General features: G+C 41.8%; 1 pseudogene; it reads left to right on the top strand.

The window, feature by feature from the left end:
* Window positions 1-14,899: 14,899 nt before the first annotated feature.
* On the top strand, window positions 14,900-17,562 carry LOC128588806 (eukaryotic translation initiation factor 3 subunit E-like; annotated as a pseudogene).
* Window positions 17,563-18,026: the final 464 nt, after the last annotated feature.

Here is an 18,026-nt window from a genome sequence, read left to right as displayed (position 1 = left end):
AAACAAAGGTACATCTCTAGCTGAAGACATCAGGCAGTATTTCGTGAAGGAAACGCTCTGAGATTGCTCTCACCTAGCTCCACTTCCTAGTATTCATACCCTTCAGTATGAGAAGGACCCGCACTTGCTTTAACTAACAGAATATGGCAAAAAGTGATGGTCTGTTGCTTCATGATTATGTTACATAAGATTGTAGCTTCCTCTGGGAGGCCGAGGTGAGTGGATCACTTGAGCTCAGGAATTGGAGCAAGAGTGAGACCTCATCTCTACTGAAAATAGAAAAACTAGCTGGGTGTGATGGCACATGATACTCAAGAGGCTGAAGCAAGATGATCACTTGAGCCCAAGAGTTTGAGGTTGCTGTGAACTATGATGTCACAGAACTTTACTCAGTGAGACTCTGTCTCAAAAAAAAAAAAGAGTGTAGCTTCCATCTTGCTAGTAGACTGTCTTCCCTTCACCTTGCTGGCTTTGGTGAAGTTAAGTATCCGTGAGGAGAGCCTCATGTGGTTGAGGCTTGAGGTTGAGGTTGGCCTCCTCCAGAGGCAATAAGAAAGCAAGACCTACAGCCTGACAGCCCAGAAAGAATTGAATCCTGCCAGCAACTCTTGAGCTTGCAAATGGATCCTCCATGATTGAGTATCAAATCTCTTTGTTGGAGAGATCCCAGAGCAGAGGGGCCGGCACGGCTATGCCTGTGTTCCTGACCCACAGAAACTAGGAGACAGTGCATGTGAATTGTGCTAAGCTGCTAAGTTTGTGGTGATATTGTTACACCTTGATAGACTTCTGATTCTGGCATTTTGGTATTTTAGTATGTGGTAGTGGTGCTGCTCTAACAAATACTCCATAATGTGAAAGTGGCTTTGAAACCAAGGAGCGGTCCAAGGCTAAAAGAATTTGGAGGAGGGCGACAAACTCCACATTGTCTGGAACAGGTTATTGGTAGAAATATGGACTTTATTCCTTCAAATTTATGTGAATTAAAAGAAAAAAAGAAATGTGGACTTTAAAGATATTCCTAAGCTCATAAGGAAATGAGGAACATGTTTTAGGAAACTGGAGGAAGGGAATTTGCTATCTGATGGCAGGAAACTTAGTTGTATTGTCTCTTGCAGTTACGTGGAAAGCAGAACATGTAAGTAATAGGTTTGGGTATATAGTTGAAGAGGAAACTGAGCCCTGATCTTTAGCATAAGACTCGCTTCTTGCTTGAGAGACCTGGAGAATCACGAGAATGGCATGTGAGTTGTCTGTATGCAGAAGATGAAAAAACTGGCCTCCAAGGGAGAATGTATATGTGAGGTGTGGCAATACCAGGTCCAATGGCTACACTAAAGATTCTCTAGATTCTAAAGGTGTCTTGACTAGAAGCAGAGATCTTGCGAAACAAATCGGAGACATTCTGACACTTTCATAACGCTGATGTCTGATAAGTAACTTTTAACTACTTTTTCCTGCTTTGTGATAATAAATAGGGACCCGGAGGTTTACTCAGGAGGGCTCCACCCAGAGTTCCTCCGCCCCTAGACATAGACTCTGTGTCAAGCCTCTTCATTCCTTGTGCCAAGCCCCCCTGTTTGGTAACCCCAACCCCCTTCACATAGTAATGGACATTTCTGAGCAAACTGTTGAAGCTGTCACTGGGTTTCTTGATATTTATAGTAAGATGTGAGAGGAGAGAAATAAATTGAGAGAAGAACTGTGAAACAAAAGATCTGGGAGTTGATTTTGAAGATTCTCAGTCTCCTCAGATGGGAGAAGATGCTAGAACATAAATGGCTTCCGGGCATTGTCAGGAAAAGTGGCAAAGAGAGAAAGCTTAGGGCATGACTGTGTAACTTGTGGTTTAGCCAGGTGAGGTGGGTCACACCTGTGATCCCCACAACACTGGAAGCTGAAGTGGGAGGGTCTCTTGAGCTCAGTTCAAGGCTGCAGTGAGCTTCGGTGGTGCCACCACGTGGTAGCCTAGGTGACAGAGCAGAGACTTGTTTCTTTTCTTTTTTTGTTTTGAGACACAGTCTCCCTATGTCACCCATGGTAGAGTGTTGTGGCATCACAGCTCACAGTAATCTCAAACTCTTGGGCTTAAGCGATTCTCTTGCCTCAGCCTCCCAAGCAGCTGGGACTACAGGCACCCGCCACGATGCCTGGCTATTTTTTGATTGCAGTTGTCATTGCTGTTTAACAGGCCTGAGCTGGGCTCGAACCTGCAAGCTTCAGTGTATGTGGCTGGCTTTCTACTCATTGAGCTACGGGCACCAAGCCAAGATCTGTTTCTTAAAACAAAACCAACATCCTCACAAGAACCAAAGAATCAGAGTATTCAGTTATACAAAGAGCCCTTGAAAAATGTTAAGACTATGCTACAAGGAATATTTCAGTTTAAGGACATTGTTCCTCAGCATACAGGAGCTCAAGGTAGAGAAGATCTTACCTAGAAAACATTTCAAGTACCCCAAACTAACACATTTTGCCACTGGAGCTTGATAACATTTTTGGATCTGGCTTTTATCTGATGGGTGAACCCCCAGTGAAATTCACAGAAGGCCTACATAAGTTTTTGAGACAATTCTATCACCTCAAGCACTGCAAGATTGGACTAAAAGGGACAGAAATAGTAGAAAATGGAAAGGTGTTGGACTTCCAAAATTCTACTAATGGAAAGCAGCACAAGAAACTACTCAGCTTTAAGCACGTACACCTTCCATGAAAAGGAAGGAAGATCCAGAAGGTAGAACCAATAGCGCAGAAGTTGCGTCAAATCTCACAGAAAACCTAATCGAGGAACTTCCAGCATTTGCTGAGGTGCATTTCAGCATTGCTATAGGCCACTGCCTTTGTACCTCCCATTCCCTGCAGCCTCCACTTTTCAATGGGAATATCTCTTGCTGTTTTCCTTTGCCTGTACCACCACTGTACGTTGGGTGTCCAGGGAAGGAAAACTTGTCTCTAGTTTCACAGGTCTGCAGATAGAGAGGAGTTGTGCTTCAGGGAATGTACTGAGGACCAAGGGGTAGACTGCAGTAGGCATTTTCTCAAATGGTCCTCAATGATCCCTGTCTTTTGATACTCACAACCTTATGTAATCCCTTTCTCTTAAGTAACTTGCTTCTAACCCATAGAATACCTCAATGTTGAGGGATTATCACTGCTATGATCAGATTACAAAAGATCCAGACTCCTATCTGGCAAGCAGACTTTATTCCCTGATGGCTTTAATGAGGCAAGTTGCCATGTTGGGGCACATGTGTCAAGGGACTCAGGGCAACCTCTGTCCAGCTGCTAGTTGGAAACTGAGGCCCTCTTGCCAACAACTCACAAGGAACTGAATCCTGCCAGCAACCACATGCAGCAGCTTGGAAGTGTGTCCTTTGGTTAAGCCTTCTGATGAGACCCCAGCCCTACCTGGCTAACACCTTGATTATAGCCTTGTGAGAGACCTTCAAGTGGAGGACACAGTTGTAAGTGTGCTGGAGGCCTGAGTCACAGAAACTGTGAGGTAATGTGTTTTCAGCAGCTAAGTTTGTGGTAATTTGTTACATAGCAATAGGAAGAATTTACCTATTATACTGCCAAAGTTGGAAAAGATACTCAGTATTTGCAAGATTCTGGGGGACAGGCATTGTCATACAATGTTGGTGAGAGCAAATTGTAGCACAGCTTTCTGAAGGCAATTTAAAGGAAAGAAAACAAAATCCTAAAAGTAAATATCTTTTGATCCACTTAAGTCCACTGCTAGGAAATTATCCAAAAAAGAAAAATTGTGAAATCACATAGTTATTACATTTGTAGTTTATAACCTTAAACAAATTGGAAGAAGACCAGAATCCTAACACTCTGGGAGCTAACGTGGGTGGATCACCTGCACTCAGGAGTTCCAGACCATCCTGAGGAAGAGTGGGACCCTGTCTTTACTAAAAAATAGGAAAAACTAGCCAGGTGCCTGTCATTCCAGCTAATTGGGAGGCTGAGGCAAGAGGATCACTTGCGCCCAAGAGTTTGAGGTTGCTGTGAGCTACGTTGCCATAGCACTCTACCCAGGGTAACAGAGTGTCTCAAAAAAAAAAAAAAATGGAAGAAACCTAAAGGAGTGTTTATTTGAACATACTGTGACATACAAGAATAGAAATATTGGGCAGCCGCTAAGGAATATGCTATACAAGTGTATCTATGAACATAAATTATTCAATGACATGAAATGAATGCCACATTGCTAAGCCAAAAAAAAATCAGGTTAAAAAATAACATGCTTAGGTTATTCACTAATAAATATTAGTTTATTAACATTTTATTTATTCATTTATTTTTGAGACAGAGTATCACTTTGTCACCCTCAGTAGAGTGCCATGGCATCATAGTTCACAGCAACTTCAAACTGTTGGGCTCAAGCAGTCCTCTTGCCTCAGCCTCCCAAGTAACTGAGACTATAGGTGCCGGCCACAATGCCCACTAGTTTTTAGAGATGGGATCTTGTTTTTGTTTAGGCTGGTCTCAAACTCCTAAGCTCAAGCTATCCACCTGCCTTGACCTTCCAGAGTGCTAGGATTACAGGGGTGAGTGGCCTTGCCAGGCCCTAAATTCATTAACATTGTAGAATATGTGTAGGTGTATATGTGGATTGAGAGACATTTGGAAAGACATTCCCAAAATTTTTACAGTAGTTTACAATGGCCATGTTTAGGAATTAGGATTTGGAATGGTTTTTAGTTTTTTCTCTATCCGATGGTTCTCAACCTTCCTAATGCCACTACCCTTTAATACAGTTCCTCATGTTGTAGTGACCCCAGTCAGAAAATTATTTTCGTTGCTACTTCATAACTGTAAATTTGTTACTGTTATGAATCATAATGTAAATATCTCTATGCAGGATTGTCTTAGGCAACCCCTGTGAAAGGGTCACTTGACCCCCAAAGGGGTGGCGACCCACATGTTAAGAACTGCTACTTTATACTTTTCTGAATTGTTTGAATATTTTATGTAAATAATTAACCAGAATAAAAGAAGTTTTTATTTGTCTTTTAAAATTGAGGAAGAAGCTTATTGTTGATCACAGAAAAATTTGTCTCAAGAGGATAATTAGTGTTAAGTAGTATTGAAAGTGCTGGGTGGCGCCTGTGGCTCAGTGGATAAGGAGCCCGCCCCATATACCGAGGAGGGTGGCAGGTTCAAACCCAGCCCCAGCCAAACTGCAACATAAAAATAGCCGGGCGTTGTGGAGGGTGCCTGTAGTCCCAGCTACTTGGGGAGGCTGAGGCAAGAGAATCACCTAAGCCCAGGAGTTGGAGGTTTCCATGAGCTGTGATGCCACAGCACTCTACTGAGGGCCATAAAGTGAGACTCTGCTCCCCCCAAAAAAACAAAGTGCCAAAAATATGTATACACATTTTAAGAAAGGAATAAACTGTATTAAAACTGTAATACTCAATATGTACTGATAACAAAAGATTAAGACAAGTCATGTTTGACTTCTGCAACTACAGGAGGTGCTCGGGGTGGTTACTCTCAGCATCCAGAAACTTCTGATTATGGTGAACTAATTACTGCTCAGGCAACGCTGACCAGCGTGTCCACTTGCATCTGCGCAGGCTTTTCACTTTCTTCCAGAAGTCCCGCCAGCGTAGCTGGTGTTCTATGGTACACCCCATGCTTTAAGGTCCCCCACAGGTAGAAGTCAAGGGGTTTTAAGTCAGGAGAACGTTAAATCCACTTCAAAATGGTCTTATGCTCCTCAGCCCACAACTGTGTTTCTGCTATGTGGTGCCGCTAGCATTCATTTGATTAACACTATCTATGCTTATGACGTTTGATTAACGTCATACTATACATTACTATTGTAATTCAATTCAACTTCAAAAAGTAATACAAAGACAATATCTCTTAAAATGTTTACATTTTTTGGTACCCCTGATATTTACAGGTTTTGGCTGGAGTGGGGTTTGAACCCGCCACCTCTGGTATATGGGGCCAGCGCCCTACTCCTTGAGCCACAGGCACTGCTTGGTACCCCTGATATTTATTAGTTAGCATGATGTAAATTTAAAATGCCTCCCTGGCAGACACTTCTTCTTCTTTTTCTTTTTTTTTTTGTAGAGACAGTCTCACTTTATCGCCCTCGGTAGAGTGCCGTGACGTCACAGCTCACGGCAACCTCCTACTTCTGGGCTTAGGCGATTCTCTTGCCTCATCCTCCTGAGTAACTGGGACTACAGGTGCCCGCCACAACGCCCGGCTATTTTTCTGTTGCAGTTTGGCCGGGGCGGGACTTGAACTCCCCACCCTCGTTAAAAGGGGCCGGCGCCCTACTCACTGAGCCATCGGCGCCGCTCTGCAAACACTTTTTATGAGTTGTAATATTGAGCGGCGCCGATGGCTCAGTGAGTAGGGCGCCGGCGCCATATACTGAGGGTGGCGGGTTCAAACCTGGCCCTGGCCAAACTGCAACAAAAAAATAGTCGGGCATTGTGGCGGGCACCTATAGTCCCAGCTACTCAGGAGTCTCAGGCAAGAGAATCACCTAAGCCCAAGAGCTGGAGGTTGCTGTGAGCTGTGACGCTATAGCACTGTACTGAGGGCGACAGGGTGAGATTCTGTCTCTAAAAAAAGAAAAGAGTTGTAGTATTTATTTATGTGTGCTGTTTTATGGAGGCTAGGCTAGCAAACAATACCACTACTACCGCTAAGTGTTAAGATATGTCAATCCATGTCATTTATTAATATACCCAAAGGCTTTCAGTTTCTTTATAATATTTTTCTAAAATGGTGAAACCTTCATCACCAAAAGGAAAAACTTCTTTAGAAGTTGATAAATATTGTGAACTTCCAATAGTGTGAATTGTGAAAAAAAAAAACAAAAAAACAAAAAATAAAGAAGATAATAAGTAGTTTCTCCAGCAGAAAGGAAAAAAATAACACTTCAAACCTCATCTGAGACCTAAGGTCTGTAAAAAAATGAGTAGCTATTCTGGTGGCTGAGCAGAAAGGAAAGAAACAGCTGTCCCTCCTGGGAAAGACAAAAGTGTTCATGTAAATTAGTAACCTCAGATGCGCTGGCTGGAGTGGACGCAAGAGCTGAGAGTGTAATCTGAAAACTCAGCTTTGGCAGTTAGCAAGTTTAGCACGTGGCCTTGCTTAATCTAATAAATCCTACATTTGATGAATTACTGGAACCCAGTACATTTTTTTCTCTTCTTTTCATTGAAACCTGGTGAAAGTGAATTGCAAGTGTGATTACTATTTGGAGAAACTCATTTGGTCACTGCTATGAGCTTTAATCCAGATAAGCCATTTTGTGAAATATGTATGAGAGCTTCAGTGCAAAGCTGTCACCATTACCATAAAAGATAGTTCTGATAGGTAATGTTTTTTTTTTTTTTTTTTTAGATAAATATGTTAGGGCATTACTTTCTTGGAAGAATAAAGACAAAAAGCTATAATGTGAAATATCTAGTTACTTTAAAATAAAATGTGTAATTATACCTAGTTTTGGCCAAGATAATCGTCAGCTTTTTACTTTTCTATAAGTAACAAATAAAATTTAAGTCTGGGTACAGTGGCTCACACCTGTAATCCTAGCACTCTGGGAGGTTGAGGTGAGAGGATCACTGGAGCTCAGGAGTTCAAGAATAGCCTGAGCAACAGTGAGACTCCATTTCTGCAAAAAATTAGAAAATAACCCCCACTAGAAACAACCAACTCCGCCCCCCAAAAAGAAATAAATTTAAGAAATTAAATTTCTTAAATTTAAGTGAAAGCACCGGACAGGTGCAAATCTACCAAACAACCAATTATCTTGTATTTATGATTCTTATTCCTAAGAAGTTGTTTTGTTCCCTATTTTTTCTACAGTAGAGTAAGAAACTCCCCTATCAATGCTTTAGTTATAACCTCCCCTTCCAAATACTCAGACTTCAATAATAGACAGTTATTTCTGAGAAGGATATTAACAAGCTTTGCCTGAAGTTATGCTCTCAGACAGTGGTTCTCAAGTTTCCTGATGCCGGGGCTCTTTAATACAGTTCCTGTGGATAGCGACCTACAGGTTGAGAACCACTGCTCTAAGAAATAATGGAGTTCTTTGTTAAAAGAGTTAGGTCTAGGCTCCGTGCCTGTAGCTCAGCGGCTAGAACACAGAACATACACTGGAGCTGGAGGTTCAAACCCAGCTTGGGGTTGAACAAGAAAGACAACTGCAACCAAAAAATGGCCAGGCATTGTGGAGGACGCCTGTAGTCCCATCTACTTGGGAGGCTGAGGTGAGAGAATCGCTTAAGCCCTAAAGTGTGAGGTTGCTGTGAGCTGTGATGTCACGGTACTCTACTGAGGGCGACATAGTAAGACTCTCTCTCTCAAAAAAAAAAAAAAAAAAAAAAAAGAATTAGGTCTAGTGATGATGAAAAGCACCTGGAGGGTAGGTTTAGAACAGAAAGGAAGTTGTGCATCTTTGGAGAATTTTACTGAAGTGGAGCTGAGAGATGGTATTAAAGAAGAATGCCTGAGTCTGATGGAAATAAGAGTAAAAGGATGTATTAGACAACTCGGGCTGCTATTACAGAATACTACAGACGTTTATTTTCTCACAGTTCTGGAAGTTAGAAGACCAAGATCAAATGCTATCAGAATTAGTTTCTTCTGGCCTCTCTTTGGGTTGTTGATGGCTACCTTCTTGCCATGTCCTCACATGGCCTTGGTTCTGTGTGTCTTTGGAGAGAGAGAGATCTCTGATGTCTCTTCCTCTTCTTATAAGGACACCAGTCTTGTTAGTTTAGGGACCCATCCATATAATGTCATTTAACCTTAATTACCTCCTTTAAGGCTCCATCTCCAAATACAGTCACACTGGGGTTACAGCTCCAATATATGAATTTGCAGGGGAGGGAATACAATTCTGTTTATAGCATAGGATAAAACCTGGGTTTATTCTATTGATTTGAAGACAAGTATGTCATAAAATTGGTTTGCCAACATCCTTTTCTAGAACATAAGCTCCATGGGGGTAGGAAGGGTGTCTGACTTGTACACTGTGGTACTTCTAGCACTTTCTGTAGTACCCTTTAGTATAAATATTGAACTAATGAATTAATGCATGTGGTAATTGGAAATTTGGGTGAGAGGAAGGCTGTTTCAATGGTTTAAGATGTGAGCTACTAAGTGCCTACACTCGGTGGTGGAGGGAATAAAGAGGAAGGGTGACAACGAGTAACAATGAGCAGTGACAGTAATAAGTGGGGTAAAGGGGAGGGAATAACCATGGATGACTAATGCTCTGTGACTGAGTGACATGGTGATCACTGTCCCATTAGTGAAAATAGAGAAGATGAGGAAAGGTAGTCCACTATTAATAATCCTCACTTTGAAATGAGGTTACTCTTAGGACTTATACAGAATTTGAAAAACTGTAAGTCCTCTAGCTTCTCCAGATGTTTCCTGAGGGTCCTCTGAAGACATACAATATCTTTCTCTTTCATCACCATTCAAGGCTCTTATTTTCTCACCATTCTTACCTTTTGTGGCAGTCTGGAGAAAAATATAAGAATTAGAATTACACATTTCTTTTCTCCTTCTAATAATGCTACTCCTTTTATTTGTGGTAGCCACAGTAGAAATAGAAGTTATGGTCATGTTGGGCATCACAATGACATAAAACTTCTAGGCACTAGTGTTCTTATTTCAAGATGATTTTCTTTTCCTGACTGCTTCTTTGTATTAATAAATCTGAAAGAAATGACTCAAAAGTAACTTTCTCAGTTCCCTAGCTGAGTTATTTATGAATGGGATTTGCATCCAATAGCAATCTACTTTCTGAAAGAGTTTATAATTACAACATCTCAGTTAATATCAGAAACTTTTTGAACATGCCCATTATCTCTTCTGAGCAAACTATTCTTGGTAACTTTAAAATTGAAACTCAAAAAGTTGTTAAATATAGATTTAATTGGATTATGTCCACTAATAAGATTTAGCACCAGGAAATTATTTGCTTATCGTGAATGATTGGAAGGCTTTCTTCTAGCTTTTACTCTAACTGCTGCAAAAGCTTAAGAACCAAATTCAGTGTGGAGGCACACTCCCCTAACAGACTATGTTAATGTTTTCTATGAGGAGGCAGCATTTTATAGAACCTTGAGTATAGGACTTGTTCACTGGGTATTTGCATCCTATGAATCTGACTGATAACTAGAATCTACAGAGAACTCAAAATAATCAATAACAAAAGAGCAAACCCATTTGTAAGTGGTCAAGAGACTTGAACAGAAACCTCTTGGATGATGACGGATGAATGGCCAGCAAACACATGAAAAAATGCTCATTATTCCTAATCATCAGAGAAATGTAAATCAAAACCACTCGGAGGCTCGGTGCCTGTAGCTCAAGTGCCTTAGGTGCCAGCCACATACACCAGAGCTGAAGGGTTCAAATCCAGCCCGGGCCTGCCAAACAACAATGACAACTACAACCAAAAAATAGCTGGGTGTTGTGGAGAGTGCCTGTAGTCCCAGCCAGAGGGGAGGCTGAGACAAGAGAATAGCTTAAGCTCAGGAGTTGGAGGTTGCTGTAAGCTGTGATGCCATGGCACTCTACCGAGGGTGACAACTTGAGGCTCTGTCTCAAAAAAAAGAAAAAGTCACTCTGAGATATCACTTAATCCCAGTGAGAATAGCCCACATCCCCAAATCCCAAAGCTGAATGTGGAGAGAAGGGAACACTTTTGCACTGCTGGGGATTGCAAACTAATACAGCCTCTATGGAAAGAAGTATGGAGAATCCTCAAAGAGCTAAAAGTAGATCTTCCATTTGATCCTGCATCCCATTACAAGGCATCTACCCAGAAGAACCAAATCATTTTATCACAAGGACATTTGCACTAGTATGTTTGCTGCAACTCACTTCAAAATTGCCAAGATGTGGAAGCAACCGAAGTGTCCATCAACCCATGAATGGATTAATAAACTCTGGTATATGTATACCACGGAATACTATTCAGCCAGAAAAAATATGGGGACTTTACATCTTTTGTGTTTACCTGGATGGAGTTGAAACATATTCTTCTTAGTGAAGTGTCACAAGAATAGAAATGCAAGTATTTAATACTAATATGAAACCAATAGAAAAATAGCTATATGCCCACATGAGAGAAAAACACAAGCATACTCAAGTCGGGGGGAGGGAACAGGTGAGAGAGGGATGAGAGAAGGAGGGGGGGACTGGTAAGCTCTCATCTAAGTTGCACAATGTAAGGGTATACAGCACATCCTCTGGATGAAAGGCTCAACTACAACTTGAACTTTACCTTAGACACCCAAACAACGTAACTTAATCATGGGTACCCTCATATTAATCTGAAATTAAAAAAAAGTACACTGGACCTACATTCAGGGGTCCTAGATTGTTGTCATAGGTCCTGCTGAAAATATTTGGTTGTGTTTTTAATAAATTGGACACCTAGTTAATAATTTACAAAGAGAAATTCCCCTTCCCAACGATCAGAATGTTCATATCCATTGACCAAGAATCTAATTCCAGTATATAATATAATTTCTGATGTCATTTCTCACGATTTTAATTCTTCTTTTGTAATGTTAGAGGTTTGGATAAGATAACCTTTAAGGTTCCTTTCTTTCTAAAAGTTCCTATTCCATGGGCTGCGTCGTGGAAAGGGGAAGCAGCAAAAAAAACTTAGAAAATAGGTGGATTTGGTAGCCGTTGCTATGTGAGCATTTAATGTGAATTAGTTCTTCAATTGATGAGGTAGGTATTATTATCATGCCCCTTTTATAGATGAAGAATCCAAGACTTCTAGGCATTAGGTAATCCCACAGCGAGTGAGTGGCAGAGACGGGCTGTGGATATGGGTCTGTCACACTCCAGAGTTCGGAAGCTGAAGTCCGTGCTGTACAAGCTCTTACTTGTCACACAGTGGCAGTTTTGAGGAATGTTTACCCAAGAGCAAGAAACAGTATGATCAAGAATTTTTATTTTTTGACAAGTTATAGATTGGTAATAATTCTCTGAATATTTTCTGTCCATTCAATATTATAAGTATATAAGATTTGTAAGTAGAAAAACTAAACAGATCTTTGACTACAAAGGCCAAAATAAAGCCAGATTAGGTACTCTGCCTCCAAATCTAATGAAATGAGCAGAAGTGGTGAAAAAACAAAAAACAGAGGAGAACAACTTTTCATCATAAGTATCAAAAAGCTATGGCCAAGGAAAATGGCAGAACTTTCTGACACCACCAACCCCTGGCAGGGATAGTGCTGAGAACATGGTTAAGTTTTATTAACGTCATCCAGTTTGGAAAGCAGCAGTCAGAAGAAGAAAACAGGTGGTCCTGGGAAAGGTAGAAGGAAATGTGGCAAGGATACCAGCCTCTGCTTACCCCGTGGGGCCTGACAGAGGCAGGGGCGCCTCCATAGTTTCCCATCTTCCAGGCCCTTGTGCTGAGCTGGAAGAACAAGAGGGATAGATCCACAGCTAGGTGAAGGTGTGCACTGCTGCATATTCTTAACTGGACTTCAAAAGAGAAATCAGAGCTCCTTCTGACCTGGTGCAAGCCTCCCCTCACTCAACCCCCGCTATGCACTCCGGCTAAAGATAAGTGAATTAGCAGCAACCCAAGGCCTTGAACTAGCTCCAAACAGGGAAGCCAGACAGGTCCTAAATAAAGTAGAGACAGTGTATCAGAACAGATGAGAAGTCAGGACAGGGCTATGCAATTTAAACTGAGAAAAATGAAAAGAAATGACAGGGCGAGTAAGCAAACATGTGAGAGTGGGAGGAATGAGAACAAAGAGGAAAAGAAGTGAGGAGAATATGTACACCATGGAATATTATGCAGCCTTAAAGAAAGATGGAGACTTTACCTCTTTCATGTTTACATGGATGGAGCTGGAACATATTCTTCTTAGTAAGTATCTCAAGAATGGAAGAAAAAGTATCCAATGTACTCAGCCCTACTATGAAACTAATTTATGGCTTTCATATGAAAGCTATAACCCAGTTATAACCTAAGAATATGGGAAAGGGGAAGAGGAAGGGAAGGGAAGGGGGAGGTGGACGGAGGGAGGGTGATTGGTGGGATTACACCTGCGGTGCATCTTACGAGGGTATATGTGAAACTTAGTAAATGTAAAATGTAAATGTCTTCACACAATAACTAAGAAAATGCCAGGAAGGCTGTTAACCAGTGTGATGAAAATGTGTCAAACGGTCTATAAAACCAGTGTATGGTGCCCCATGATCGCATTAATGTACACAGCTGTGATTAAAAAAAATAAATAAAAAGAAGTGAGGAGAAGAAAAAGAGAAAAAAGAAAGAACATGGTGTAAAAACACACATGTTTCAAAGTAAAAAATAGCTTTTAAAATAATGGAAATATGCCTTCTCCAAACAAGAAAAGATTCCCTGGAAGTGCTTTAAGGTACAGAATAACTTTATCATGCTATTATTCTGGAACACTAAGGCTCAAAAATGAGGTAATTCAGTAACAGAGTGAAATGAATGGGGGAATTTTCAGAGCTAAGGAAACTAATTGAGACCAGAAATACAGCCACTGCAGATCTCACAAATAATTTTGGAAGTGCAGAGAACAGGATAGACATAGTTGAAAACAGAATTAATGGCACAGCATCCTCACAGTAATCAGTGAATACAGAGAAAAGGGAAAAAGAGATTAAGTAGAAGGCAGTCAATATAGAGGACAAAGACTGTAAAATAATAAGAAATTTATAATATTTGTATTTCTATGAGGAGGAAAACCGGGCCTGCTATACAAAGGCAATGGAGCACTATCTACAAACTTCCGAGGATGAGGAAGTGTGGCCCAGCAAATTGTTGTCTGGTTATAAAGTCAATAAACAGCCTTTGTTAAACATGAAAAAGCAAAGGGAATGTGGTATTTAGAAACCCGTGTGTAAAAGATATAGAACCTGTAAGCCCTTCTCCAAAACCAAACCAAACCAAAACTTTTGACATCAAAATTCAGCCAAATAAATGAATCAAGATAAAAAATTAGGAGTGGTGAAAGAACTGAAAACAAGCAGTCGATCTATTTTAAAATAGAACAAAGACTAAATAACAAGGTTATCATAATTATATAACATGATGTGATAGTTTATAACCTGGCAAAGTAAAATATAATTAATGAGAAAAGGAGTGGGGAAAATTGTAGGGAGGAGAAGTTGTTAAGAAGTTGTATCACCTCATCTTTCATAGCAGGGAGTCAACCCATCCTATCTAAACTTAAACCATGTGGTTAAAAAAACAAAAATGTTTTCAGACTTTTGATGATTTTTATTATCTCTTTGCTTAACCTGAGAGCCAGAGAGGAAAGCCACAGCTGTGCCAGACTGGCCTGCAGCTGTGTTTTGGTTTTGGAAGGCCAGTTCAATGTTTTAAAATATTTCAAAATCTGGGCGGCGCCTGTGGCTCAGTCGGTAAGGTGCCGGCACCATATACCGAGGGTGGCGGGTTCAGACCCAGCCCCGGCCAAACTGCAACCAAAAAATAGCCGGGCGTTGTGGCAGGCGCCTGTAGTCCCAGCTACTCGGGAGGATGAGGCAAGAGAATCGCTTAAGCCCAGGAGTTGGAGGTTGCTGTGAGCTGTGTGATGCCATGGCACTCTACCGAGGGCCGTAAAGTAAGACTCTGTCTGTACAAAAAAAAAAAAAAAAAAAAAAAAATTCAAAATCTGAACGCCTTTAGATGGAGGTGCTCCAGCCTGTTCTCCACCCTTAAATTTCACGCATTTAAAGGCTTACTTGGCCTTGTCTTTGGAGGATTTTTTAGGAACTAATATTTCCTATGGTGAAGAATCACTTATATGAAATTCATTAATTCCTAGAGTAAGATAAAATAATTGATCAATAGATACGCTTCTGCCCTTTCTTTGGCAAGATGGTGGAGTACAACTTCACTACTTGAATTGTGCTCTTTTGGGATTGGCATCTTGTCTTTCTGCCCCTTGAGTTTCTGGTTCAAACCCATCACCCTTGGTATATGGGGCCAGCGCCTTACCCACTGAGGCACAGGTGCCACCCCCCTTGAGTTTCTGTCTGTGAAGGAGCTATAGAATGAAAAAGAATTATTACAAGGGCAATTGGGTCTTCTTAGAGATACCAGCGTGAAAGACTTTGCTATGGATGTATACAAAAACCTTTATCCCAGTGATATTCCTCATGCTTTGAGAGAAAAAAAGAACCACAGTTGTTGCATACCCGAAACAGCTACAGGTGGAAACAGAACCAATTGTGGAGATGTTTGAAGATGCAGAAACTATAAGGGAAGTACAGTCAATCAGAGATGGCTGGATGCTGTTTGACTACCTGATGGACAAGCTTGGTTTTAGCCAGAATATTTAGATACACTGCACAGTATGCAAAATTCCAGTATGAATGTGGGAGTTACTCAGGAGCAGCAGAATATCTTTTTTTTTTTTTTTTTTAGAGTGTTGGTTCCAGTAACAGATACAAATGCTTTAAATCCACTATGGCAGAAAACTGACATCTGAAATCTTAATGGAGAATTGGGATGCAGCCATGGTTAAAAGAGACCACAGATGAGCTGGGCACAGTGAATCACGCCTGTAATCCCAGCACTTGGGAGGCCAAGGCGGGTGAATTGCCTGAACTCATAGGCCTGAGTCAGAGTGAGACCTTGTTTCTAAAAATAGCTGAGCATTGTGGTGGACTCCTGTAGTCCTAGCTACTAAGGAGGCTGAGGCAAGAGAATTGCTTAAGCTTAGGAGTTTGAGGTTACTCTGAGCTGTGACACCATGGCACTCTACCAAAGGTGACAAAATGAGACTGTCTCAAAAGAAAAAAAAAAAAAAGGCCATAGATGATAATTCTGCGAGTTCTCCACTTCAGTCTCCTTAGAAGAGAACATGGCTCATTCTCTGGTCTGTTTGTTTACTTCAACTACCCCAAAGGTCATGATAATATAATTATTATTATTATTTTCTTTTTTTAGAGACAGAGTCTCACTTTGTCGCCCTGGGTAGAGTGCTGTGGTGTCACAGCTCACAGCAACCTCACAGCTCTTAGGTTTAGGTGATTCTCTTGCCTCAGCCTCCTGAGCAGCTGGGACTATAGGCGCCTGCCACAACGCCTAACTATTTTTTTGTTGCAGTTTGGATAGGGCCGGGTTTGAACCCACCACCCTCGGTTTATGGGGCCAGCGCCCTACTCACTGAGCCACAGGCACTGCCCAGTTATGATAATATTATTGATCTCTTCCTTTACCAACCACAGTACCTTTTGGGGGGGGTGGAGGGACAGAGTTACTTTGTCACTCTTGGTAGAGTTCTGTGGCATCATAGCTCACAGCAACCTCAAATTCTTGGGCTCAAGTGATTCTGTTGCCTCAGCTTCCTGAGTAGCTGGGACTACAGGTGCCTGCCACAATGCCTGGCTAGTTTTTTTTTTTTTTTTTTTTTAGAGACGGGGTCTTTCTCTTGTTCAGGCTGTTCTTGATTTTGTGAGTTCAAGCAATCCACTTGCCTCGGCCTCCCGGAGCACTAGGATTACAGGTGTGAGCCACCTGGCCAGCCCAACCACAGTATCTTAATGCAAATCAGACAAAGTGTCCACATATTCTTCGCCATCACAGCTCACAGCAACCTCAAAATCTTTTTAGGCTTAAGCGATTCTCTTGCCTCAGCCTCCCAAGTAGCTGGGACTACAGGCGCCTGCCACAATGTCTGGCTATTTTTTGGTTGTAGTTGTCATCGTTGTTGTTTGGCAAGCCTGGGCTGGATTTGAACCCACCAGCTCTGGTGTAAGTGACTGGCACCCTAGGTGGCTGAGCTACAGGCGCCAAGCCAAACAAGAATATCCTAAAATGCGGGCAGTGCTAAAAGATCTAGTAAAAGTTATTCAACAAGAGTGTTACAGATACAAAGACACAATTATAGAATTTGATGAATGCTTATATATTAACTTTGACTTTGAGGGGTTAAAAAAAAGATGAAGGAATGTGAATCAGTGCTTGTGAATGACTTCTTGGTGGTTTCTCTTGAGCATTTCATTGGAAATGCCCATCTCTTCATAGCTGAGACTTTTTGTTGCATCCACTAGTGTATCAGAATTAACTTGTTATCAGATAAACTGAACATGACTTGTTCTGAAGCTGAAAGACAGATTATGAATTTGATCAGAAACACAAGTCTTGATGCCAGGATTTATTCTAAATTAGGTCATATGGTTATGGGTAACAGTGCAGTTTCACTCTATCAGCAAGTGATTGAAAAGCCTTTCTTTTAGAAGCCAGATGTTATCCATGAATCTGTAGAAGAAACTTCATCAGAATATAGTAGACCAAAGGCTCCTAACTGGGCAACTTAAGCCTCTGGCTTTGGGCTTGTGTTAGTGAAGCTGTGGTGTCGACGGGTAGCTCTGGCAGGGTCTAGCTATCCCTGCAGGAGAAGGGGTAGGACCCTAGAGGCTAACTGGGAGAAGGAGATGGCAGGAGGCTGGAGGCTGGAGGCTAACTGGGAGATGGAGATGGCAGGAGGCTGGAGGCTAACTGGGAGAAGGAGATGGCAGGAGGCTGGAGGCTAACTGGGAGAAGGAGATGGCAGGAGGCTGGAGGCTAACTGGGAGAAGGAGATGGCAGGAGGCTGGAGGCTGGAGGCTAATGGGGAGAAGGAATGGCAGGAGGCTGGAGGCTAACTGGGAGAAGGAGATGGCAGGAGGCTGGAGGCTGGAGGCTGAAGGCTAACTGGGAGAAGGAGATGGCAGGAGGCTGGAGGCTGGAAGCTGGAGGCTAACTGGGGGAAGGAGATGGCAGGAGGCTCGAGGCTGGAGGCTAACTGGGAGAAGGAGATGGCAGGAGGCTGGAGGCTAACTGGGAGAAGGAGATGGCAGGAGGCTGGGGGCTAACTGTAGCATCCAAGATGCATGATAATGACATTACAGTTGGAATGTGTCTGTACTTCTGGAAAACAAGACTTTAATGTAAAGGCACCGCCCAACAAATCTAGAATGAGGGTCTCAACTAGTATAACAAGATTGTTTCAGGCCCA

The sequence above is a fragment of the Nycticebus coucang genome, chromosome 6 (genome assembly GCF_027406575.1).
Source record: "Nycticebus coucang isolate mNycCou1 chromosome 6, mNycCou1.pri, whole genome shotgun sequence".
NCBI lineage: Eukaryota > Metazoa > Chordata > Mammalia > Primates > Lorisidae > Nycticebus > Nycticebus coucang.
This window is presented reverse-complemented; position numbering and strand designations above follow the sequence as displayed.